This window comes from Anticarsia gemmatalis, chromosome 26 (assembly GCF_050436995.1).
Source record: "Anticarsia gemmatalis isolate Benzon Research Colony breed Stoneville strain chromosome 26, ilAntGemm2 primary, whole genome shotgun sequence".
In the NCBI taxonomy this organism is placed as follows: Eukaryota; Metazoa; Arthropoda; class Insecta; order Lepidoptera; family Erebidae; genus Anticarsia; species Anticarsia gemmatalis.
The window spans coordinates 6,290,820-6,315,833 of NC_134770.1; the positions used below are offsets into that span (position 1 = coordinate 6,290,820).

The 25,014-nt window shown below is 33.6% G+C and overlaps 1 protein-coding gene across 3 annotated transcripts in view; it reads left to right on the forward strand.

The window, feature by feature from the left end:
- Positions 1-25,014, forward strand: part of LOC142984109 (MAP/microtubule affinity-regulating kinase 3-like) — a 228,717-nt gene that overhangs the window by 35,888 nt on the left and 167,815 nt on the right. Inside the window, exon 1 of one of the 3 annotated variants that reach the window (XM_076131461.1) lies at positions 8,654-8,999. The exons of 1 other annotated variant lie outside the window; for it this stretch is intronic. The gene's annotated coding sequence lies outside the window, so the exon portion shown is untranslated. Of the gene's footprint in view, positions 1-8,653; positions 9,000-25,014 lie in introns of those variants that run through there. One more of the 3 variants, XM_076131458.1, reaches the window with a different exon arrangement.

Genomic DNA, 25,014 nt, shown 5'->3' on the forward strand with positions numbered 1-25,014 from the left:
TGTCAACTATAGATATAGAGGGAGATAGCGACCGAGATAGGATAACGACTGTTGCACGTTGAAGATCTTCGTATTCATAAAGTCTAAATGTAATAGTAACTTAGGTGTACTTACGCCCTTCTTTAATTGGTACTACTGATGAGAATAGTTGAAAGTAGAAGACTTATGATGTGTGTTACTTAAATGCACTTACGACCTTCTTGACAACCAGACTGGATGAAAAATAGTGCAACTTAACAATGCTATTGGAATCAAAATTTAAAAGACAAGTTAGTACGTAAGTGTTCTTCCAATCTTTTTAAATTACATCGTCTAACGAGACTAGTTGAAGAAATAACCCGTCTTTAATGGAATAAGATCATAAGCTACGCTTAAAGTTATGGTTGTTAAGCCTTTCTTCCTCCAAGGGTACGATTTATGCGTAAACACGAAATATGACGAGTATACTCCCTTAGGGTAAGGTAGGATACGTTATGTCACGTACAAACCCTATAGAGCTGCTATTACCACAATTGTGTTTAGCGTCATATATTTTAGTCTCACGTATCATAGTCTAATGATATACTGAAAGACTGAATATTGTCCATTTTTTGGATGTCTTTAATCGAATTTCATCAATGAAAATGACAAAATATATTGTTTTTATCACGATTTCAGGATATGGCTTTTGTTTTATTCACATGATGAAGCGCAAAAAAAGAGCCTAACAAATAACATGACGCGCTACATTTTATCCAAAAAGTCAATTTAGGTTTCGTCCAGTTGACTAAATCCAAAGCGATTCTTATTTGAACGAAGCGGTTCAAATAACGGCCGATTTGTTTTTAATATCCCGATCAATCTTTCGTTTTATCGAGTCGCTGTGAAATTTCCGGGACTTGATTACACTCGAGCGGTTTCGCGGTCCATCTTTCATTTTCAGCGCTCCTCCATCTCGGGAACTAATTGAGCAATACTTTATTACATTATAAAAGAGAACATTTTCATTCATCATTTACTCAGGCGAGTATTTTCTTGAACAGATTTAAACTACAGTTATAAGAAGTCTTCTTGGCGGTTTATTCTAAATTCCTAGCTTGTTATTCAACCTTACGTTTCAGTACATGAATAAGGATATTACTCAGTAAATGTATGTAATAACTTCCTTGGTACATCTTTTTATTAAGGATATGTTCTCCCCACCTTTATATAACTATAGTACGTTAGGCTCGCTACACACATATTCGATTAAGCATTCATCGGCGACAAAACCGAATATATGTAGAAGAACCCGATCGTAATTAGTAAGTCGAGTAGATTTTGTTGTTCGATAAATATTGCCAATCCGAATCGAATATTTGTGTAGCAAGGCTAATACAATGCAAAAGTACTTAGACATGGAGCCACGTGTCAAGTGTCATTCTTAACTCATCTCTCAGCTCCCCTGTGTCATTCTTAACTAACAAATCAAGGTTAGCCGAGGGTCCCCTGCTCTTAAAATAGACACTACTTGCCTCATTCAATCTGACATTTAAATAAGTCTCAAGATAAAATCCCGAGAGACACTTTTAATTGTCAACTTCATTTCAATAGTCAACTGATTTCAATCGAAATTATAAAAGAAACCTGTCGAAAGTTAGTAAATTGATTCTTCAAGAGAATTATTTGTAATTTTTATTTACTTCAAAATGTATTTTATGTGGTTTACCCTGACTCACTTGGAGTCGACTTCAAGGGTCAGCTGGTTACAGAGGATTTTAGCCAAGTAATAATGTTATTTAATTGAATGCGACAGGTTTTATTATTTTGGTTGTCACGGCTAAGTGTAGCTCCATTATTTTGTCAGATTAAATTAAAGATTATATTTTTCATGAGAAATATGTAAGCTAACTGACTCTGGATCGTTTGCTGAACGTTTGTTGTTTTGTTCAACTTACTCTTTATGTAATAACTAGAATACTTATTTAACTATGTGGTTATTATTTATTACACCATTTGATTCGTTATTTATTCATAATGTACGATCTCCTCAATCCCCAACTCGAAGCGAAAAACAATTCAAAACGTGAATTTGTATCCATTACGTGAGATCGGAGACCCATCTCAAATCCAGTACATGAAGTGTCGTCGGTGCTGTCAAGGCCAGCCGCCGGACAGGCCCAATTATCCACTGGACATGGAGTGGACTCACGGCACAGCCTCGTGACCCACCGGCGACTAACACTTGAGTATTTTCCATACTTTTGCTCTTGTGATACAATCGGTACGTTAGTTGGTGATTGTTCTTGGCTATGAAATTGGAGTAGCTCTTTGGTTTAAAATGAAACGACTTTGATACGACATTGCTGATTCAAAATGTGTTTGTTGTCTTCCAGTTATCGTTAATTGGAATGCGACGGATTTAACAAAATAAATAAGGTTTTGTAAAATGATTGATACTTAGTTGATACAAAAACGATTGATACAAAGACAATTGATATTTTGTAATCAATCTTTCTAAATAAAGATTTTCTGATTTAGTGAGTGGCTAAAATTGGTTGTTTACGTAAAATAATATCCTGAAATTACTAAAACAATTTCAGCACTTGTTATGCAACAAGTTTCATTTCGCAAAGAAAATAGAATATGAAACGTTACGTATAATATTTTCGAGTGTCATCTCAAAATAAATTATATTTCATACTCTGTCGTAGGCCGTTGTAATGACACCTTTTGTTTGCGTTTCTCAAACACTTTTCCCCCCTTTTTTGAAGACCCCATGAAGGCAAATTTCATACATGATTATCAAAAAATCTTTACGTAAGAAAAGTATTTCTTTACTAGCTCGTGTCATTTTCTTCGTCATCTAGGACCGTATAACCCGTTTATACTGATTAAGAAAAATAATGTTACAGCATTTACCGTAAGAGCAATTAACAGTGTCATAACTTTTTTGAAGTAATGTCAATCACAAATATTAAGCTTCATCGGTTCTATTAAATGTCACCTTTAAATTCACTCAACACCTTTTTTTAGATCGTATTGCTCTTGATACGTGGCAGGGTCGTGAACCCGTGACCCCACAGCTTGACAAACGGTGCCTTTTATAAATTGAATATTGTACTTTCATTACATTTACATATTTAACGTTCACGCACTCGTAGGTGGATGATAAAAGATTCACCGCGGTGTGTTTGCGCGTTGTATTGTTCATTTTGCTTATATGACACTATATACGTGTACATATTATGTTTAAATACGTCTAGCTAAATAGGCGTTAATATTTTGTGGTTAAATTATTTGTGGCAAGATTAATGTCCTGCAAAACAAGTCTTATTACATTTACCCCTTTTTAGCATTTGTGCGTTTTATGTGTGTTCGTAAGCTGACAATCATGGCCGCATAGTTATAATTATGATGTTTATGTTTACATTAACTATCATAAAATTAGCATTAAAGTTGGTGTTAAATTTGCTACATATTTAGTGACCTCTGATGTTATCAACGAAATGCTGCTTGTGTAATTTTCTCAAAGTAATTTGCATCTTTGAGCTAATTTACAACATCAATTATTAAGTAAATGTTCTAATGTTTTTTATAATTCTGTTTGTACTTATATTCTAAGGTCAATATACTTCCTACAAAGTTGTAGATTTTTATAAGACACCGTTAAAAGTTAACATAAGTAGGTTTCTTTACAAGATAATATTAATAATATAATTCTAATCATTGAGGATTTCCTACTCAAATCATGGTGCTGAAAAATTTATGGAACAGTTTATTATTATTACAAATATACTTGAGGCAATATATAATTAATATGCTTAGTCCTAAGGGCATGGCAAAACAGCAGTAATTATTTACTGTGAATTTACTACAACGATTTATAAAGCAAACGGAAATAAATTCCCATCAGCCATTTCCACGTGCAATCTCTAAACTGTTCAATTAACAGACCCTCGCCGGTAGCAGGTTCGATGCCCCGTCCAAATTGAACATCGCCAATTTTTATTGGTCCTGCTCATTCCACGGAAACACGGGAGTAAATCTCTTACGTTTCGTAACTAAGCGAAAATGCTTTGAGAACGGAAATGGAATTAGATTTGGGAAATGCTGAGTTAGGAATGGTGTTTTCTTTTGGTTTGCTTTTTTGTGCTATTTTTACTTTTGGAGTAGACTTACTACAAAACCTTTAAAAACCTGAGAATTTGATAAATAATTCTCGATGCTACCTATCTCACACTTAACTTTCACTTTATCTCATCCTATATCAAGCAGATGAAAACCCACATTTTTAAATTACTTAACTCTAACACTTGTCTTCCAAAAGATTACCAACCAAAAAAAATATTTTTATACAGCAGACTAGACATATTACGGCAGCAGAACAATAATTATACACATATTTACTCTGATATAATTGCATCAGCAAACAAAGGTGTCTCCCCCATGATCTCCAGAGCTCGCAGTCTACAGCTACTGTGCTGCAGTATCGATTTTGTCTAGCACATCCCGCCGTTGCCTTCCGCGGTTTCCCGCTGCGACTAAAAGCAGGCTCGGGATCTCTATAATAGAATAAAATGCTTTTAGCACTAACGTTAGAACTTCTACGCTTTTTGGTGTTAAAAAATTGCCTTTGCGTAGTTTTCTGGAAGAAATTTTAATCTATGAAGATTAGTGATTATCTAGGTATATTTGCAAATGGTTTTTTAAGATCGGTTCTGTTGCTTGGTGTGTGAAAAATGTGTATTTTTGTTCCTCGTTAATCACCATGCTGATTAATGCTGGAGGTAAAGAGGTCTAAATGTTGAAAAAAATTGGTGTGGTGAGAGGAATTCTCCGTTTTTCCATAATCACAAAGAAACAAAGTTATATTCGTACTAATTTGTTTTTAGTATTTGTTGTCGTCGTTATAAATAGATATAAAATTGGCGTGTATAACAATAATGTTTACTGATTGCACAATTACACATGCATCTAATTAATCACACTTTCCAAACTCTGGCACGTGCATGAGACCTAAATAGATATGCTAATGAGTGCATTATATTTGTTACTTGTTGTTAATGCATTGTAGACTTTGGTGTGACGTTTTTAAAATAGCTACATATTATCTACAACTTCTGTTTTTGTTCCATTGACTCACTGCACGGTTTAAGCAGCTATTTGACTCCGATGGACGTTAATGTTTTATGTTAATAATGTCTATAATTTTGGGTTGTGTCTGTCCGTATACTTTCTATTCTTTCCCACTTACTGCGTCTTCAAGACCTTAGTCTTGATTTTTTATTGTAAGCAACCTAAATCTTTTTTTGTGACCTCTTATATAACTAATTTTCGATATCACATAGTATATACACTTTCAGATACACTACGCGTCTATCCATTCGTTTATTAGCCAAAATATAAAACACTTGAGTGCGCAAATACTGTGTTAATTTTAGTACTCGTTTACGTCGAATGAAAAACATTTCGGAAGCGTTTGGTAAACAAACTTGGTAAAACTCGGTGTACGGTCAGCGTCTGTCGACTATTTCAACTGTTCTTCCGTATGTTTTTATGTATTTATGCAAGCGTATGTGTGTTGGTTTTTATGTAAGAGCATCCAACATTCAGTGAACTTCTTGGAAAATAGATCTTTTCATTAGTAATGAAAACTTTGAGTCACCTCGAAACTCACTTATTATTTTACTGGCTCTTCTCAATTGTAAGAATTGGTGTCTAGATTTTATAAGAACAGAACCATAATTTTAATAAAATTGACCAAGTAAAGTGGATTAAAACTGCACTTTCGACATGTTTCGCTTTCGACAACGTCTTCTGTATTTTTTCAAGAGAACCTCGAGTAATCTGTCTGAATAACGATTGCTTCCAAACTGATTACCAATCAAATTGCCTAATACTTACAGCTAAAGCCACAAGTCTCGACTAGTGATGTGTAAAGGAAACCGGCTCCACTTAAATATGTATCGATTCTGTGTTCTATCGAGCGATAATCGCGTCATAATCGTTTGTCGCAAAAAACGACGATTACTAAGCGGTTAACTTGATTCTGTAAAAACCTCAAGTCTCGCCGTAAAAAGTTGTGAGATCTATATAATACCAAGTCGATTAATCTATTTAGTCTCTACTTAAAGGACCTTCTGTCTTAAGTTATTACGTATGTTATTATCATGCCAATTAAAAAAAATACCTTTAAAACAAATAGACCGACCTGGCCATCGCATGATTTAATTATTAGTATGTATCACACTAATCAGCACGACGAGAAGTTAATGCTCCTGAAATGTTAATGGCGAATTTGTGTTTTCTTGCGATGACCAAGTCGATCTATTTGTTTTAAAGGTATTTTTTTTAATTGGCATGATAATAACATACGTAATAACTTAAGACAGAAGGTCCTTTAAGTAGAGACTAAATAGATTAATCGACTTGGTATTATATAGATCTCACAACTTTTTACGGCGAGACTTGAGGTTTTTACAGAATGTTTTTGATGGCATCTCACTTCTTTTTGTAGAGCGAACATAAGTCCAATTTGTATGGAAAGACGTTTTTTTTTCATAATTCAACATATTTTCCTATGAGAATGTTGTTTAGTTTCATAGGCTAAACACTCTTACCCACCCTATACCCCCTCCCGTTATGCCTCATATAGTAGGTACCTATTTACACCTATTTATTTTATTTTCTACAGTAATAATAATCATCAACTGCAAATGTAACCTTGTAATCTTATACATTTATATGGGATTACAAAGTTATTGTTGCAGTTGGTGTATTAAGAAAACTGGACCGAAATTAGAAAATATTGAATTTTTCCCATGATAAAGACACTAAACCCTATTTGTATTCTAAATTTTAAGCTTCTAAGTCTGCTAGAAGTACCTTAGACTTTTGATGATCGGTGAGTCAGTGAGTCAGTGAATCAGTGAATCAGTGAGTGACAAAATTCAAAATTTTAGCAAGTTGTCATTCTTAAACTACTGGTTCAAATTGACTGAAATTTTAAATATACCGTGTTGATACAATGACTGATTAGTTGCTGAAAATCCAGGCTTCTTGTTTTATCCACAACGAAATTATAGGGGTGTCAAAAATAGCCCGAATTGCTTCGAGAAAAGGATGTTACGGCCGTGCCGCTTTTTTTTTGCTCGACTTGCGGGGGCACTTCCGTGCCCCCAGATCGTGTACCGACCTAACGATTTTCAAGTAGGATGTTTTGAGAGTCAGCGTGATTTCAGCATAAAGTTCAATATTAATATGCTAAAATTACATGAATATGTATGAAAATGATATTCACGGGATAATTAATTAATTTCGTACGCGTTAATGACAGTATCTTTTGCAAAATCATGTCTTACGTTTCGAAAGGAAAGCAAATAGTACTGTTTTATCTTCGAGTTATTTATTTTAAAGTTAATTTAATTCGATGAGTCATATTACTAATATTACACCATATTAGCTCATATGGTTTCGTTGTTATTATAACAATACGTTAACCCCGTTAATGCACATTTATCAAAGAACATTATCTTGCTTAATTATATTTTAAATGCAGTAGGAAACAGAAGCGTTTAAAACAGTACTGTAAGTGTTTAGTGGGCGAGGCTGGTGACAGACTGGACACCACACGATGGACATCGTTGTAGAGGCCGACCACGACGAAGGTGGCATGACGATTTAGCGGCATTTGCGGGTCCATCGTGGTGGAGCATGGCACAAGATAGACAGGTTTGGAAGGAAAGAGGGGAGGCTTTTGCCCAGCAGTGGGACACATAAAGGGCTAACAAAAAAAAAAAAAAGTGTTTAGTAACAAAACTGTTTATATAAAATCTTGAAGCGTGACTTTACAAAATAATATTTTAACATTAAATACACACAAATAAAAAGTATACGAGTCTAATTTTAGCTTGAGATTTGACGTATCAAACGAAACGTTATTCTTAGTACTCTCTCGCCCGATATGATCTATTTCTGCCACCAGAGTGAGTAATAATCATTTAGCATATCTATACGATATGTAGCACTTCGGCTCAGTGAATTGGGTCGAATGCCGGAGCCCAGGTGTTAATGAATATGTACCTTTATGTATCGCTTGAGCCGCAGGATTATGTTTGAAATACGCTCCTTGTTTTAATCTGTGATTGTATTTATTGCTGTCGTTATTTTTAATGTACTTTGGGATATTGTTGACTGATTTGTGTGTTTAATCGCCGTTAAAATGCAAGAGAAGAATGTATTTGTTATGTGGGTATACTAGTAAACAAGAATAAAGTATTTTTTTCTTTAACTTTGTCTTCATGAAATGCTTATTAAAACGTCTTCTTACCAACAATACCAACGCTTGTAAAGCAAAGGCATTCGATACATTTAATTAATATTCACTGAACCAGCAACTTGTCTGTATTTATTTATTAATAAACCACAGACATCCTTATTTGAATCATATTGTGGGCTTAAGTCATTGCTTATGCAAAAGCCAATACCTACGTACCTAAAACCAATTTCCGTTTTGAACGTAAAATTAATTCTAATCGACTGTTTTGTATTCAATATTCCCGACTCTTACTTGCACACCTGCCTTTGTGCCAACACAATAATATGTATGTGTGTCATTGTATGTATGTAATATGTACTATACATACGCGTATAGTAAATAGTGGTTGCGACCACGATGGTCGTTGAACGATATCTACAATCTGTTTGTTTACACATGCTCCACTGCATTACATTAACATGAGAGCTTTTATTACTATGCAGCATCAAAACATTCGGGCGTGGCTTCTCTTGAATTAACCGGTAGACGCCACTCTTCGGGCCAGTTGCGCTCTGAGTCTCCGTGCCGCCGCACGTGTACGACGCGAACGAATCACTCATTCACGTGTTCTAACTGTGAGGATTTACAGTGCCATAGTGCAGTGATACTCGGTCAGTCTTTCACGAAGACTGCTCCCGAGGGAATCTCGTGTTGAGTGTCGCCCCGTGACCATTATACCGTATGTGTCATTTTAAATAACGTCATTCACAAGGTCGGACCGGTACGGTATTTTTATTTGTACCAGTGCAGTTTTTCATTTGTATTTGTTGTTATTAATGTTTTTGTGGCGAATAATACGGTTCACCAATGGCGTCATGCATTTGCATTGACCAAATAAGCTGTATTCATTAGTACGTTTTGAAGGTAAACTTTGTTTATTATGCGGGTAACTTCATATGCATTATGATATATTTATTTTACACTCATTTTTTTGTGAATTAATGACTTATGTTAGGTAAGTCGCAATTTTGCATTTGATGCGAAAAGTGGAAAGTCCGTTTATTTTAACGGCACGTCCAATTTTGTATAACGATCGTAATCCAGAACGGTTATTTCACAGTAATTTCTCGAAATTAGCAATGTTCAGCCAAGTTGTAATTGTAAAATGGAAATATACAAATTATTTATCGTCTACGAGTTTGGCTCGGGGCTAAAGTTTGCAGCTTTCCAGTATTCTGGCGAGTAGAACGTGCCCTGAATCTCACGAGATGCTCAACTCTTCTACATTTTTCATTTCATTTCCCCCTTTGGAAACTGCGGAGCCGAGCGCAATCACGGCTTTGAGTTTATGACTAAATATCTGTATTCTGTTGAATATTTCAAATGACTCGTAATTTCAATGTTCTTTGTATTTTAACAAAATACTTGTACAATATGAACGTGAATGGAGATATCTATTGTTTTCTTACGTTATCAAAGAAGTAGATTTAGATAAATGATTTCATCATATTTATCATCGATCTATGCGAAACGTGATACAAAGAAATTAAACACAATGCTGCAGAGAAAAGTATTATGTAAAAACGAGCTGGCTCAAACAAAAGGTACTGTTTTTGAGCTTCTGAAAACTGCCTGTATTTTCACCTGAACGTGTACGAAACTAAAATAAATATAGCTACCTACATGTATGTAGATATGAATGAAAGAAAGGGTTGTGGATTCATATTCCGGTCACGTCATGTACAACCCCGCGGGTATATATAAGAATATTCCTTTGTATAAAATATTATATTTACATTTCCCCGATTTGTGGTAATATTTTGTGTCGAGAGTGGTTTAAATATAAAAACTCTGTCCGTAATTTTGAATAAGAATGAAGGTTGGTGTTAATACAAGGAAGTTAAATGCCATCAAAAACATTCTGTAAAAATCTCAAGTCTCGCCGTAAAAAGTTGTGAGATCTATGTAATACCAAGTCGATTAATCTATTTAGTCTCTACTTAAAGGACCTTCTGTCTTAAGTTATTACGTATGTTATTATCATGCCAATTTAAAAAAAAATACCTTTAAAACAAATAGACCGACCTGGCCATCGCATGATTTGATTATCTTAGTATGTATCACACGACGAGAAGTTAATGCTCCTGAAATGTTAATGGCGAATTTGTGTTTTCTTGCGATGACCAAGTCGATCTATTTGTTATAAAGGTATTTTTTTTTAAATTGGCATGATAATAACATACGTAATAACTTAAGACAGAAGGTCCTTTAAGTAGAGACTAAATAGATTAATCGACTTGGTATTACATAGATCTCACAACTTTTTACGGCGAGACTTGAGATTTTTACAGAATGTTTTTGATGGCATCTCACTTCTTTTTGTAGAGCGAACATGAGTCCAATTTGTATGGAAAGACGTTTTTTTTCATAATTCAACATATTTTCCTATGGGAATGTTGTTCAGTTTCATGGGCTAAACACCCTTACCCACCCTATACCCCCTCCCGTTATGCCTCATATAGTAGGCACCTATGTACACCTATTTATTTTATTTTCTACAGTAATAATAATTCATTAACTGCAAATGTAACCTTGTAATCTTATACATTTATATGGGATTACAAAGTTATTGTTGCAGTTAGTGTATTTAGAAAACTGGACCGAAATTAGAAAATATTGAATTTTTCCCATGATTAAGACACTAAACCCTATTTGTATTCTAAATTTTAAGCTTCTAAGTCTGCTAGAAGTACCTTAGACTTTTGATGATCGGTGAGTCAGTGAGTCAGTGAATCAGTGAGTGACAAAATTCAAAATTTTAACAAGTTGTCATTCTTAAACTACTGCTTCAAATTGACTGAAATTTTAAATATACCGTGTTTATACAATGACTGAATAGTTGCTGAAAATCCAGGCTTCTTGTTTTATCCACAACGAAATTATAGGGGTGTCAAAATAGCCCGAATCGCTTCGAGAAAAGGATGTTACGGCCGTGCCGCTTTTTTTTGCTCGACTTGCGGGGGCACTTCCGTGCCCCCAGATTATATTACGATTATAAGTATATTACGTGAGTTAAATTACAAGTAGTTAAGTATAGTGTAACAAGTTATTATGACGTTTAGTTTACTGTTTTTTCCTTATACTGTTTGCTACAATTAACTAAGTATAATATAACTGAATCATACCGTAACACTGCAAGACAAGAGTCTCGTAGAATTGTAGAAAGAAAAGAATATGCGAATGAGTCTATATCCTAATCTTCTTCTATAAATAAAAAGGTCTTCCGTTACTGAGTTACTGACTGATGAACAACGCAAAGCCGAAATTATTGAGTATAGAAGCTTGAAATTGGGTATGAAGATTCTTTAGGAATAGTAGAGGAGCAATAAGAAAGGATTTTTGGAAATTCTAGACGGGCAAAGCCAGTTTCCAATAAGTTTATTGTCATAGTTCGAGGTTATTGCACTATAACTTATAAACTTATGATTCACTTGCAATGTCCCTATTTTCAACATACAAACAAATAACAGTTCATTTGACAGTAGGATTAGCCGCGTACGTACATCGAACTGGGGACCATTGTTCACGGTAACGGCTAGCATTACTGATGGGTGTAGCGGGCGGAATATCAAATAAGGACCTCTAGTTATGGATTGTGACATTGACTTGTTATTATTATATTGAAGTGTTGATTGTGATAAAGGTTTACACTGTAGTTTTTAAGAATAGTTTTAGTACTTAGTTAATCAGTAACTATTATTGAGAATGAGGGAGAGATGTTAAAGATGATCTTTGGTGATGAACGTTTTATAGCTTCTGGTTTAGTATAAAACGATCTGTGACTAAAAGACGGCCTTTTTTATTTAATCCTAGTTGCACTTGGCTTTAGTTTCTAGATAAACATTAATTTCAAGTTCCCTAGTTACTATCATACAAGAATTAAAGATTCTTGGAGTTCACAGTGATATTTTTTTACTTATTTATACAAATACAAGTGTTAAGGTGTTAGTATTTTACTAGTATCATTATATTTCTGTAATTACTACGAAAAACCCATGTGAGTAATATTGCATTGAAATGACCTTTAGTTATCTTCAGTAATTTATTGTCGTGTTCCCTAGAGTGTGCCTTTGATAAAAACGTGTAATAAAAATTGTCACAGGAGCCATCGATACTGAATGGTTGAAGTTTAACTCGTATAAGAATGAGTTATTACAGGTTTAAAATAATTTAAATGTTATCGTGCTACTTTTTTTTGAATAATATATAGAAATAGGTGTCTTATTATTTCCCAACTGATAAAAGTGTGGTCTATATCTCAGTCCAGATTACTAAATTATATTATAATCATGCAAGATTGTACTTATATCGGCATAGCCATGTTCGAAAGAAGGACAAACAAACACACGTAAACATTTATAATATGTAATATGGATTAATATGATATATTATATTCATAATTACATGTGTTAAGTGTGTAAGCCCATTGGCAGGTTCTTGGAGAGACGAAATACTTTGTAAGACCTTACTGTACCCAAAATCACACCAATAAATGATTTGATTTGATTATATTTCTTACACATCTTATTCCGTTGTATTATCAATGTAAGACGTTCTCAATGATTTGGGAACAATTCCGATTATCTAGAGCATTATACCAGCCGTGACAGTTATTTGCTAATTGCGATATATCGGTATCAAGCAACGCAGAAAATTCATGTTCGCCACTACATCGTTTCGGCGGTTAATTAAACAGTTTCTGACTGAAAACAGCGTTAATTGATATTAATGTATTTTTTTAGAAGAAGAAATTGTTGAACAAACTTAGCGAATATTTTCTTAAGAGATAAAAATAGTAAATAGATTGTCCTATATTAGATATAAAATCCAGCAATAGGTATAAAAGACTATTGTCTCTTTGATAAACCAGTTTTTAATACCTACACATTTTTCATTATTACATACATGCTTAAAGTCGCGTCTTCCTCCCATTTGTATAGGAACCCAGAGAACGCCGTGGAATGATCCTACAATTTTACATATTCGTTTTTCGTATTGCCGTGATAAGATTCGGTGTACCACACAATAGCTAAACGTAAGTATTAGTAGTAACCAATTATCTTTTTGATTACCTGGTAATAATAATATTGATTAACTACAATATGTGCACTTTTTAATTAGTTTACCAGTATATTAGTAAATCATCACATTCAGGGTTGAGTGCACTTGGTTGCACGTTAATTGTATATTATGTCTGCTTTACTAGATACTATACGAAACAATACGTAATTGTTTTACTAATCTAGTATTTATGTTGTACTATATATTGTATTATGTTGTACTATATATATATAGCCTATAGCCGTCCTCGATAAATAGGCTATCTAACACTGAAATAATTTTTCAAATCGGACCCGTAGTTCCTGAGATTAGCGCGTTCAAACAAACAAACTCTTCAGCTTTATAATATTAGTATAGATTTATTAAATACTACGGTTATATGCACTTGTTACTGTAACTAATAGAAGTTAATTGTTATAAGAAATATTAATAGTGAAGAGATTAAGTTTTTGAGACGATTTAAGTAGTTCCAAATGTAACGAAAGTAATTTTGTTAGTGGTCTTATGAATTATGTTATACTAACCTATCTATGTTTTTTATTAGTGCACGTATTTTCTGGTTTCACCACTTCTTAATAAATGTTAAATAATGTCAGATTATTTAGTATTCAATTATTTAGTAGTAATAGTTAGTTGTCACTTTTTGAAAATAGGTTATCTAACACTTAAATATAATGTCTGAACTAATCCCTAAATATTATATTTAAGTATCCCAAGATAAAGTTAGCTCATAGTTATTCGCTACCATAATTGCATGTCCGTTTAATCTTCCCGTAGCTAACATATTCAGTAGCGGTGCTTATTATAAACAGATATTAATTCCGCCAACGTTTCAGCGGTATATACGTCTGCCATTTATGTTGGGTTCATTGCGTTTGGACTGTTTGATGTGAATATTTTAGCTGCTAAGTTTGAGTTTTAGTTTTGCTAAGGCTGTGAAGTAAATAATAATAATAATAAACATTTATTTCGGAAAAAATACATCCATAGGTGTTAGTAACTTAACTTAATAATAATAGGCTTATAAAACTAGTGTTAGTAATCTATATCTAGAACATACATATTATAATACTCCGGTGTGGAGCTTCATCCAATGACGCATCAAAGGAAGTAAAGAATAAGTTTTCTATTTGACTGATATTGCAAGAATCTGTCACGATTGCATTTCTGTGTTTGGTATAAGTGTTAGTTTTGCTAAGGCTGTGAAGTAATGAAGATGTTTGCTATTTGACTGATGTTGCAAGAATCTGTCATGATTATATGTAATAATATTAATTGTTCTGTAGTGTTATTTTTTTAATGTATGAAATAGTGAATAACCACTGAGTTTGACATTGCAAGGAGAAATTAACCAACTGTCTGAAATAATAGAAAAATCTCCCCTTAAACGTAAAATTGATTTGAAAGCGATGGGGAGAAATATACGAAAACTGCTGACTGTTTTACCATGAGTAGCCAGAAAGGAATTGTTTGGATGATTGTGGAAATTGCGTTGTATCAGGGACTTTTGATCTACGCTTAATATTTTATTGATATTATGACATGGCATGTTATTTCGTATTACTGTGCATGGGTTAACACACGACACGCCTGAAGCTTAGCACTTAAACAAATAAAATTTAACCCATTACTGTTCCGCTGCTAGGCAAGGGTCTTCTTCCGTAATGAGGGAGGAGTAAGCACTTAAATAATATATTTACTAATAAAATGAATAAATATCTGTACTTTTATTAACCCATAAAGTCCTTTTAGCAAATATAATAAAATTGAACATTAGTTAAAGGTTTGCATTCCACATGGACGGGCATACACCTGCATATAAAGTAAAACTAAACCTCGTGTTGGTACAGGCTGACGGTCTGCCCATCCACCTGGTATAATCGATTAGTCGTTAACACGTCTGGTTTGTACGTGGTAATATAAATGTATGGAAAATGTACGGGTCAAATGTTGAACTGTAGCATGACAAATATTTCGTGTACTATTACGACAAAAGCGAGGATTTTTGTGAATTGAGTTGTGTAGGAGGTAATCTTATTATACAAAACATATTTGAAAATATATTTCTCTGTTTCCAAGGTACTTAACTAATAAAAAATCAGAAAAAATCGTAGACACTTGGACCCGCGAGTCCAGAAGTGACTGAGTGGGTCCAGTTGCCCAAAGACTATGTATGTATGCTATGACATATGTTATGTTTGTTGATGACATCTGTTTAAGCGGTGCGAAGCAGGGCACGTCGCTGAATATTAAAAAATAATTGTTGAACGGAATAAACTTAGCTAGATATAACAGAAATTATTAATAGAAGCCTAAATATATGAAAAAGGGATAATATATTCTAAACGTCTATAATTACACAAATTAATTATTCCTCATCCATTCAGTCTCGCAATTAGTGTTAAGTAATTAATTCGTCCTAATGATGATGATCATTAAAATCTCGATGTGGAAGGATAATGAAGGAAAAGCTCGTGAATCATATTTTATCGTGACATTTGACTGGCGGTCCATAAATAAACGGTTATCAAAAATTTCTATCCGATATTGTATTGATCTGTTCGTGTATTAATGTGTTTGTATTGTCATCGTGAATATGTAACTTATATTTGTGTTGGAATATTGTTGACAGTGAATTATTATTTGTTATATGTAATGTTAATTTAATGTAAGTTATTAGTTCGTTGTTAAAAATTACGGTAATTTTGTGTTTCATTTCTCAAAGCTACGCCACTTTCAAGTATTAATTAATTGAGGTTTCGATAGAGTACAATAAACTTTCAAATAAGTATTTGATCTACCTTATTACATCCTTAAAAAGCCTAAAAAAGCTCTAGACAAACGATTGAAAAATTATTGTGTGAATTCTAAAATCGTATGTTAAGAATAAGATTAAGATTTCAACGATTACATCATTAAGTTATTTTAAATCCATAGTTTTTAAACGTTATTTTCACTTTCAAACAAAAAATAAACATAACACAAGGAACTAATATTTTATTCAAGTGTGTATATTAATTCCGCGAACTTACGATGTATCGTGTTCCATCCTCCATTGTCGTAGCAATTATATCTCACTAGCTGACCCGCTCAACTTCGCTTGCGTCACATAAGAGAGAATGGGTCATAATTTTCCCCGCTTTTGTAATATTTTTACTGGTACTCTGCTCCTATAGGTTGTAGCGTGATGATATATAGCCTATAAACTTCCTCGATAAATGGGCTATCTAACACTGAAATAATTTTTCAAATCGGACCAGTAGTTCCTGAGATTAGCGCGTTCGAACAAACAAACTCTTCAGCTTTATAATATTAGTACAGATATATAAGTATAAGAAATGCCTCGTAATTGTACTAATAATCCTATTGTGAACAAGCTACGAGTTTTTGTGTTTTCAGACCGCGATTATGTATTGTTTTGTTACCAAATTGCTTTGTATCCTGTTTTGTTATTTTTGCTAATAGTTTGTCTAGAACACAACGAATATTTCAAGACACATAAGGCTTAATGCTGATACGATACTTAGTTTAAGGGTACAATTAAGTTGTATACTGTTGCTTTGAAGTGTAAATATCGATTGAAAAAATTGAGCATCGTTAAACGTTAATAATTAAGTTTTGTTTGAGCAATTTGGGATATAGTTTATACGTGTTTTAAACCTTAGTTTCTATTTGAACGTACACTTAAGAAAAAAAGCTTTGAACTTGATTAAGGCTTTCTTTTATTAGTTAGCTAACAAATAACATCGATTCGTGTGCAAATATTTATACTTAATCTTATATTATTCTATCGTATTTCTATTCATTATAAATGAACAGAACTGCCTAACAATGTCACATTGATCACAATATACAATTTCACTATTAATATTAAATCGTATCTCAACTAACATATATTATAAGTAACATACAGTGTGATGTAACGAAGAGCTAACTGTCTAATGAAAATTAATGGCGGCAGTAAATTAATTGAATTTATACGCGTCTCACGGATTAACACGGAGAGAAATGGAGACTGCTTACATTGTTTCAATATTATTTATATGTATTACTTTGTTAAGATATTTGAAACGTCAATAAAGTGAAGATTGAAATATATTGAAATCGATGCTTGAAGCCTAATATTTTTTTAAATATCGCTCTTGTAACGTTCAAATCTTACTTACTTATGTATCTTTAACTTTGACTTCTAAATAGTAAAACCAAGCTTAATTTCATGTAAGAACAACGTTTAGGTAGTCTTGTACCGTTGTGTTGTAATTGTTAATTTTTGCTTAGCTTTATAACTTAATACTTGACGAAAGCTTCTCAATGTGTATATATCAATCCATCAACTTACAAATCCGATGATGTAGATTAGCCACAAATCATTAAAAAAACAGTCAATAACATCAATCTTATGTGTTGATTTGCTAGTCGTCTTGCCCACGCGCAATATTCAAACAACAATATAATTAATATCAAACAATAACAATACATTGAACATGTATGAGCGATATTAATATTTATTGCATTATAAACACATTGATTAGAGTACCACTACGTACGTTTCCTTAGACTAATTAATACAGAGACGGCGTACACGAGGCCTGTGACGTCATATGCCTGTCACGAGAGTGCGGCTCGTGTATTGAACATTTCATTGATTCTGTATCATATGATAATGAAGATTACTATTGATATTTTAATGTAGTTTTTTTTTAAAGCATAGTTTTGATTATGATACGTAGGGCTTGGTTTTGTCCCACTATCATTAAAAAAACATCTATAACTTTTAAAGTCTAGCAATACTGCCGTTAGTATTTTCCTTGAGATACTATCACAGCCCTTTGTTCTACGTGCCATCCAATTTACTTTTAATATTTTAGCTCGAAAAATGTAGTGCAGACAACAGCGAAATGAGATGGATAGTTCCAACAAAAGCAGGTCTCAAGCGGCCATCGTGATTGTACTTTACAAGAAAACTGGAATTAATAACAGGCAATATTGTCGACAAAATTCAGAGAAGTAACTCTTCTCCAGATATATAGTCGTTTACATAAACGTTCAATCATTTGATTGAGTGCTCTGCACTGATTTTCTCAGAAAACGAGCAGAACAAAGGATTTTAAAAATAATAGCTTCTGCAAGTTAAATGACATGGAACAGTTCTCTCCCAGCAATTTCCCTCCAGTAGTTTACGTTGCTCCAGTTTTTCAAAACATAAATCAATGTCCTAGGTAAGCTTTACTGAAAAATGTTCAGACCGGACACCGTAGCGGATAGTCGTTTGTCTAGTTTTACGTTATAAAGACGAGACCGCAACATCGTTACTAAACCCAACTTTATATCCTAGTTTGGACGTACGAATTTCTATACAACCGCCAATAAACATTTTACGATGTAAGATAGGTGGAAATCGAGGAGTTCTCCTCAAATATTCGCCTATTCCTGGCCGAATAGCGCTATTTTATGACGTCATAAATATGTACTCAGCCGTGTACTTGAAGTGACAAAGTACAGCGTTGTATACTTTTGATAAGGAGCCGCCTTACGACGGGAATAAATAGACCTGATTAAATCAAATGTTTCGTTTTTATTATCAATTACTTTAGAAGATTACGAAAGCTTAATAGAAAATTGTGACTCAAATGTCATCTATTGGTCGCCAAAATATTATTTCTTTAATAAATAGGTTAGCAGAAATAACATGCCAATGTACTATGACATAGACGGGACATGTCTAGATATCACATATAGACGTGACAATGGTCTCGCTTGAATAAACACATGTCACTTTAGTCCTTTCACGTTCGTCAAAGTTGTGTGTTATTTTAGTGAAAGAACATAACACAAGTACCTAAGTTTACATATCTTTCACACTGAATGATTTTTGTTTACTCAATAAAAAGATCTTTGGTATATTCATTCGAGTGACGAGACATTTGAATAATATTCAAAGATTTGAGTACTGAAAACGTGTGTTCTTTTTTATTTGGTTCACATTTACTTATACATTAAAAAAATGTTAGTATTTACTGAACATGTTATATACAAATCAAATAAAATGTAGCAGTTCAGAAATGAGTACTGTATTCATATTTTACATAGTATTCTACTTAATAACGTACATCCATTTTATATGCAAATCTTTAGAAAGATCCACGAACGTTCTTTATGTGGTAACATTAGATCTTCGCGAATTATGTTAATGTGCGAAAGGTCTAGCAAGAGCAATAATTTTGCGTTACCTGAACGCACGTTCTCGACGTAAAAGCGTTATTTAAAGGAACGTTTCAAGAGCTACTTTGGTTAAAGTGGTTAACTTGAAGGCGGTATATTTTCTTTTCATTACTTCTTCCTGGTTACATAAATGAGATTATTCATTGAAACGCTTCATATTGAAGTTATGAATATTATTGATATTTATTCTACATGAAATACCATCAAAACCGTATCAATACAAATGTATTTCATACATAAAATCACGCCTCTCCCCCATAGAGGTAGGCACTGTCCAAACAACGCCACTTGGTACGATCCTTACAAATTTCCCCTGTTTCGTTCACATCCATACATCTTGTCGTACGAGAGAAATATGTATGTCACAAAATATTAACCCATTGATATTGTAATAGCCTTAGTCATAATATCAATTAGAATCAATTCAATCATTCCATCAACAGCGTCCTCTCTGTAAATTAATCTGATACTCTTTGATACGCAACACGTGCTCGTAGCCATTGAATTAATAATACCTAGTAGTTGTCAGTTTAATGTAGTTATTTGTAAATAGTAACGTGTACAGGGAAGTTTCCATTTACACTGCTTATGTGCATGCTTTATATATGTCTGTAAATATTGTCACGTTTTGTGTATCGTTTTAAATAGATTGACTTTTGATCTTTCATTGATTAGACTATTAATATCGTTTATGTGCTACTTTCTTTGGACTTTGAGACGCAAGCTTCTTCTTATGTAGAAAAAGTATGGCTTTTTAAAATGTGTTGTACTATGACGTCATACTATAGCTACAGTTCTCTAGAGACGTAATACCCGTTTACGTACATAAAATCACGCCTTTTTTCCATGGCTGTAGGTAGAGACCAGGGAATATTATAGGCTAATACATTGTAAAAATAAGGAAATAGATTTTATTCATGAATCGACAACCCAGTAATCTATTTTTCATTGTCCTCGATAGAATACAAAATTCTAACTCAATTTTCGCTCCAATTCTTGACGCTGTGTCAACAATTGGGTCGAAATAGAATTTCAAGATTTGTAGGTTTAGGTCGGACTGGGTCACGGACGGCTTAACATCTGTTTGGAATTCTGCTGCAAAATTTATTTCTGATTTGCATTTTATTGAATTAACTTAATATTGTTTTGGTTCAAGTACTATAGAACTTAAAGCAAACATATTATCTTTTGTGAAACAATTTTGGGAATAAGAGACTTCAAAATGTTGCTTGTTAACTAATATCTTATAAAGGACCGGTTAAATATATAATATACCTACTTTAGGTATATTATATATTTAACCGGTCCTTTCAACGTAAACAGGGCCTTAAAAACTCCAACATCTAAAATAGCGACATCGTCTTGATGTAACATTTTCCTTGTAAACACATCGCACACATTTTTATCTCGAAACATACTGATGCCTCTTACGACCCCTTTTTATTGGAAAACAATATAACTGTTTGACATAAAACCTTTACAGAACCTGATCTCTTGAGAAAAATGTATTCATGTGTGTGTGAAAAATGTTTTATACTGTAAGGACTTTGTGAGTTTTCACACAGACGTTTTTATATCTGCGACATCAGTAGATTTGACAGCTAACTAAACGAAAAGTTCCTTCGGTAAAGACATGGTTAGGACTTCCACCATCTAGCTTGTGGTGTGATTTCTAAGTGGCCAGATATCTTTCACACGAAATGCTTCGTCTCCAAATTCGATACGCCCTCACCTGTCTTCGCCTTGGGCTTATAGCTATTAGCTTGTCATTTTAAGTAATAATATTATCACATTACGTTCATCCAAATAGAAGCTTACGCCACTACACACGCTATCAGACTTGCAAGTAGCTAAAGACTGTAAAATGTATAAAGTTGTGTAGTTGTCCAACAACATACAATGCGTAACACCTCTTATACTAAATGTTCCTGTAGTGTATTTTTATGTGTGTGCGTAAAATTTGATGCTGATATCGTATCGCGTAAATGCGACGCGTCAGTAATGTTTCATATTGATACTATCTCGAATGTTTGGATAGTGTTCAATTTGTTTTCCGTGTTTCCCCTTTTTATCTTATATTTTTTTGCACTCAGTTACACCGCCAAGGTGAAATGTGGTACTGATTTGTTTTAGAACATTATTTACTGCGGTTTTAGTATTTTTTATACTTTAGGCCATTGTAAATACAATCTTAACAAATACAAGGCAATGAGTACTTTCAATTGCTACTAAAGTGGGATTAGATTTCGCAATCCGTTTTCTTTATTGTCTACAAAACAAAATTACCTTGACTCACCACGTCTTATTCATAATTTTACTTGGCTCACAATACAATATTGTCGTATTTCTAGTTAGTCACGTAAAAACAATGAAAATACATCACGTATACCAAATAAATTATTCTAAAAGAACCTTATAATTTTCACTTGACCTCCGGAACTTTTCTTCGCCCGGCGCTTTAGCAGGACCCTTCGGACACACAGTAATCGGTCCCCTAACGAAACTTCATATAACACGATTGTAAAAAACTTTTGTTTAGACCCTCGCCTTCCTAATTTTATACCTGACTTTATGGGTCAACTGGTTCTCTTTGAAAACATCTGTGGAGGCACTAAATGTTTTACTGATTTTTTTACATTGACGTTCTCTGTAATACAAGTAATTTTGTATTTTTATTACTTAACTTAAAGCTCGAAAAACAAAACCTTTCCTTTGAGTACGCGACCCGTTGTTCCATTGTAGCAATATTATTTTACCTTCTTATCAATATAAATGGTTATAATTTTACCTGTATTATTTAACGGACTGAATAAATAACCCAAATTAGTGCCTATTTACCGTTCGTGTAGAAAATTTAATTTTCCCCCAAAAACTCCAGCCTTTGTATTAATTATTAAAGCTTGAATACATACCGGTGAATGCGCAAAATTCCCTTTTATTTGGTTTTTGATGAACCCGGCTCTACGTACAACTCGAGGACGCATCTCTTCAAAAGCGTTCACAGCATATACGTTTTAGAACCTTCATTATACTAAAGCTTTATACTTTATCGCCGTAATTATAAAACATTTCTTTCAAATATTAATCTGTCTAACGGTGATTAATGATTTTATATTATTGACATCCCTATTATACAAGTAACCGTCAATCAGTATAATTACCGTTTACGATTGTTCCATTCTAATTTCGAATTCGAATTTGATTGGTTCGCTGTTTACTAATCGCCTAGGGCTGTGCTAAGCCTCTTTAAGTATTATTGTAGTTTAATTACGTCATGTTAAGACAAATAGATTGAGTTGAGATAGTTTTTTTGTTTACTTGTGTTTTTTGTGTATGCTTGACGTCAAAGCCTCTGAGATCATCGCATTATTTTTGTTACAATGAATTTTGTAACAATTCGAAATGTTTTTTCTACTTTAAAAATATCTCTTTTATAAATACAACGTCCGTCCCAATTTGCAGTAAAATCGTGAATAATTAAGACAGTATCCATAAAAGCTCGGAACGCCCGGAAATGAAATGTTAAACGTAAACTTTATACCGATACTCGTAAATATTATCTCTTGAATCGAATGATGTTTTAATAAATCGACTCGATGGTTTTTATTATCTATAATTTTGTCGCTATTAAGATATGTAGATAGGTATAAATTATTACTTAATTAAGCTTATTGAGTTTTTTCACACATAGATTATGTGTTTAGGCTTTAACAACTTTGACACCATGATTCAATAGTGAATATAATTTATGCAAGAGGAAGATTAATAATATACATATATGAGTCTCTTAATTAAGTTTGTCGGTACATCAATATAAACTCCTGCCAAAACTTCATTGTATCGTCACATACAGGTCAAACTAATAAAAGCATGTTAAAAAGAAACTCAGAATTGATAAAGTGAGGTTTTAAGTGCTTTCTGAAGTTCTCCATTCGGAACTAATTGTTGGCTGTGAATTTAGCCGCGGTGAAAGCTTTCGTTTTAATCCTGAAAGCCTTGTTGAGCCGACTTTAGTCCCATGTAGTGTCAAGTTGCGGCCGCTTGATCCATTTACCGAGTTTTGTGCAGCTACCCACATATGGGGGGCTAGCGTTTGTGTATTAATAAATAGGTTGTTGATAAATTGATGCTACAAAAATACTGATATATTTTTAACTTGAATGCTAATCCAGTCTTAGTTAATGTTGATTGTAGCATGTTCATAAACTAATATTATTTAACACTGGCAAAACTAAAACACGTCATAACAGTGACATTGACTAATATTTTCGCAGTAAGCTTGCGGCTTTTTGCAATTCCACATGTAGATAAGGCACGTGTATTTGCTGTGAATTTTCAAATCAATGCAGTCAAATCAATTGACTCCCACATAGTGGCAGGTTGGAAATCATACACGTACTGGTTTATATTCTCGTCTACGTAAAATTGAATACGGAAATCCGCTCTCGTCGATATATTGCGGTTGTATTGAATTTTGCATGCATGTCACTCGATATCTTTTGTTTCCGATACTCGAATGCGCCGGGAAAAGCCGATAAATACCGAATTTCAATCGTACTTTTGCCGGTTCTTGGCATTGGGGACTCCATTGTCTTGAAGCAGGCATTGTATTGGACCAATAGATGAAATGGAATACAGAAGAAGTATTGCTTTTTGTTTACATAGTTCGTTATTCCATTTGAGTGTGAATTAGACCTATTTTTGAGTATGAATGAAATGAAATCGATTAATATGAAGGCGCACATACTAATCGATAAACTAATAGTGGGTTAAGTAAGCTATAACGCAGTCAATCTGTAGAAAGGTGATACATTTATAAGGGTGAAGTATTTAATTGGAGCGTAACTAAAAATATTAACGTCGCACCGCATGCTCCGTCCATAATGCAGAAATAACTTACAATTATCTTAACGAACTATCCATTCCAGTGAAACTATCACTCGCGTTGTAAACACGAATGAGATAATAACGTAATAGTTGTCAAGTGACGCACGTTGTCATTGAATCATGAGTTCATGTCGCCCACGCGTGCAGCCGACAGACATGCGGGCTTCTTCACATGACGACAGCATCGGGCTAGATTAGTCCTAATTTACTTTGTACTTGCACTGGTTGTAAATTAAGCTTGTGTATTAACATGTATTTTGAAAGAGTACTGTTTGTAAAAGTTATCATGTGTATTTCTGTTTTTTTTGCCTGGCATGGTTCTTCATCTGGGATGAAAGAAAGATTGCAATGATTGTTTTAAATGCTTTGAGGTAATATTGGATTGAACAACTCCAATTTTACGCATCTAAAGTCAAGTCTCAATGATAAACAATCTGTGCTCATATTGCTTTTTTATCAAACGTCGTTAGTATTACCCTGTGATGGTGTTCACACCCGAAACGCCTTTACACCGAACAAAAGAACTAATGGACCGTATGAACGAACATACTCGCACGAGCTACGAG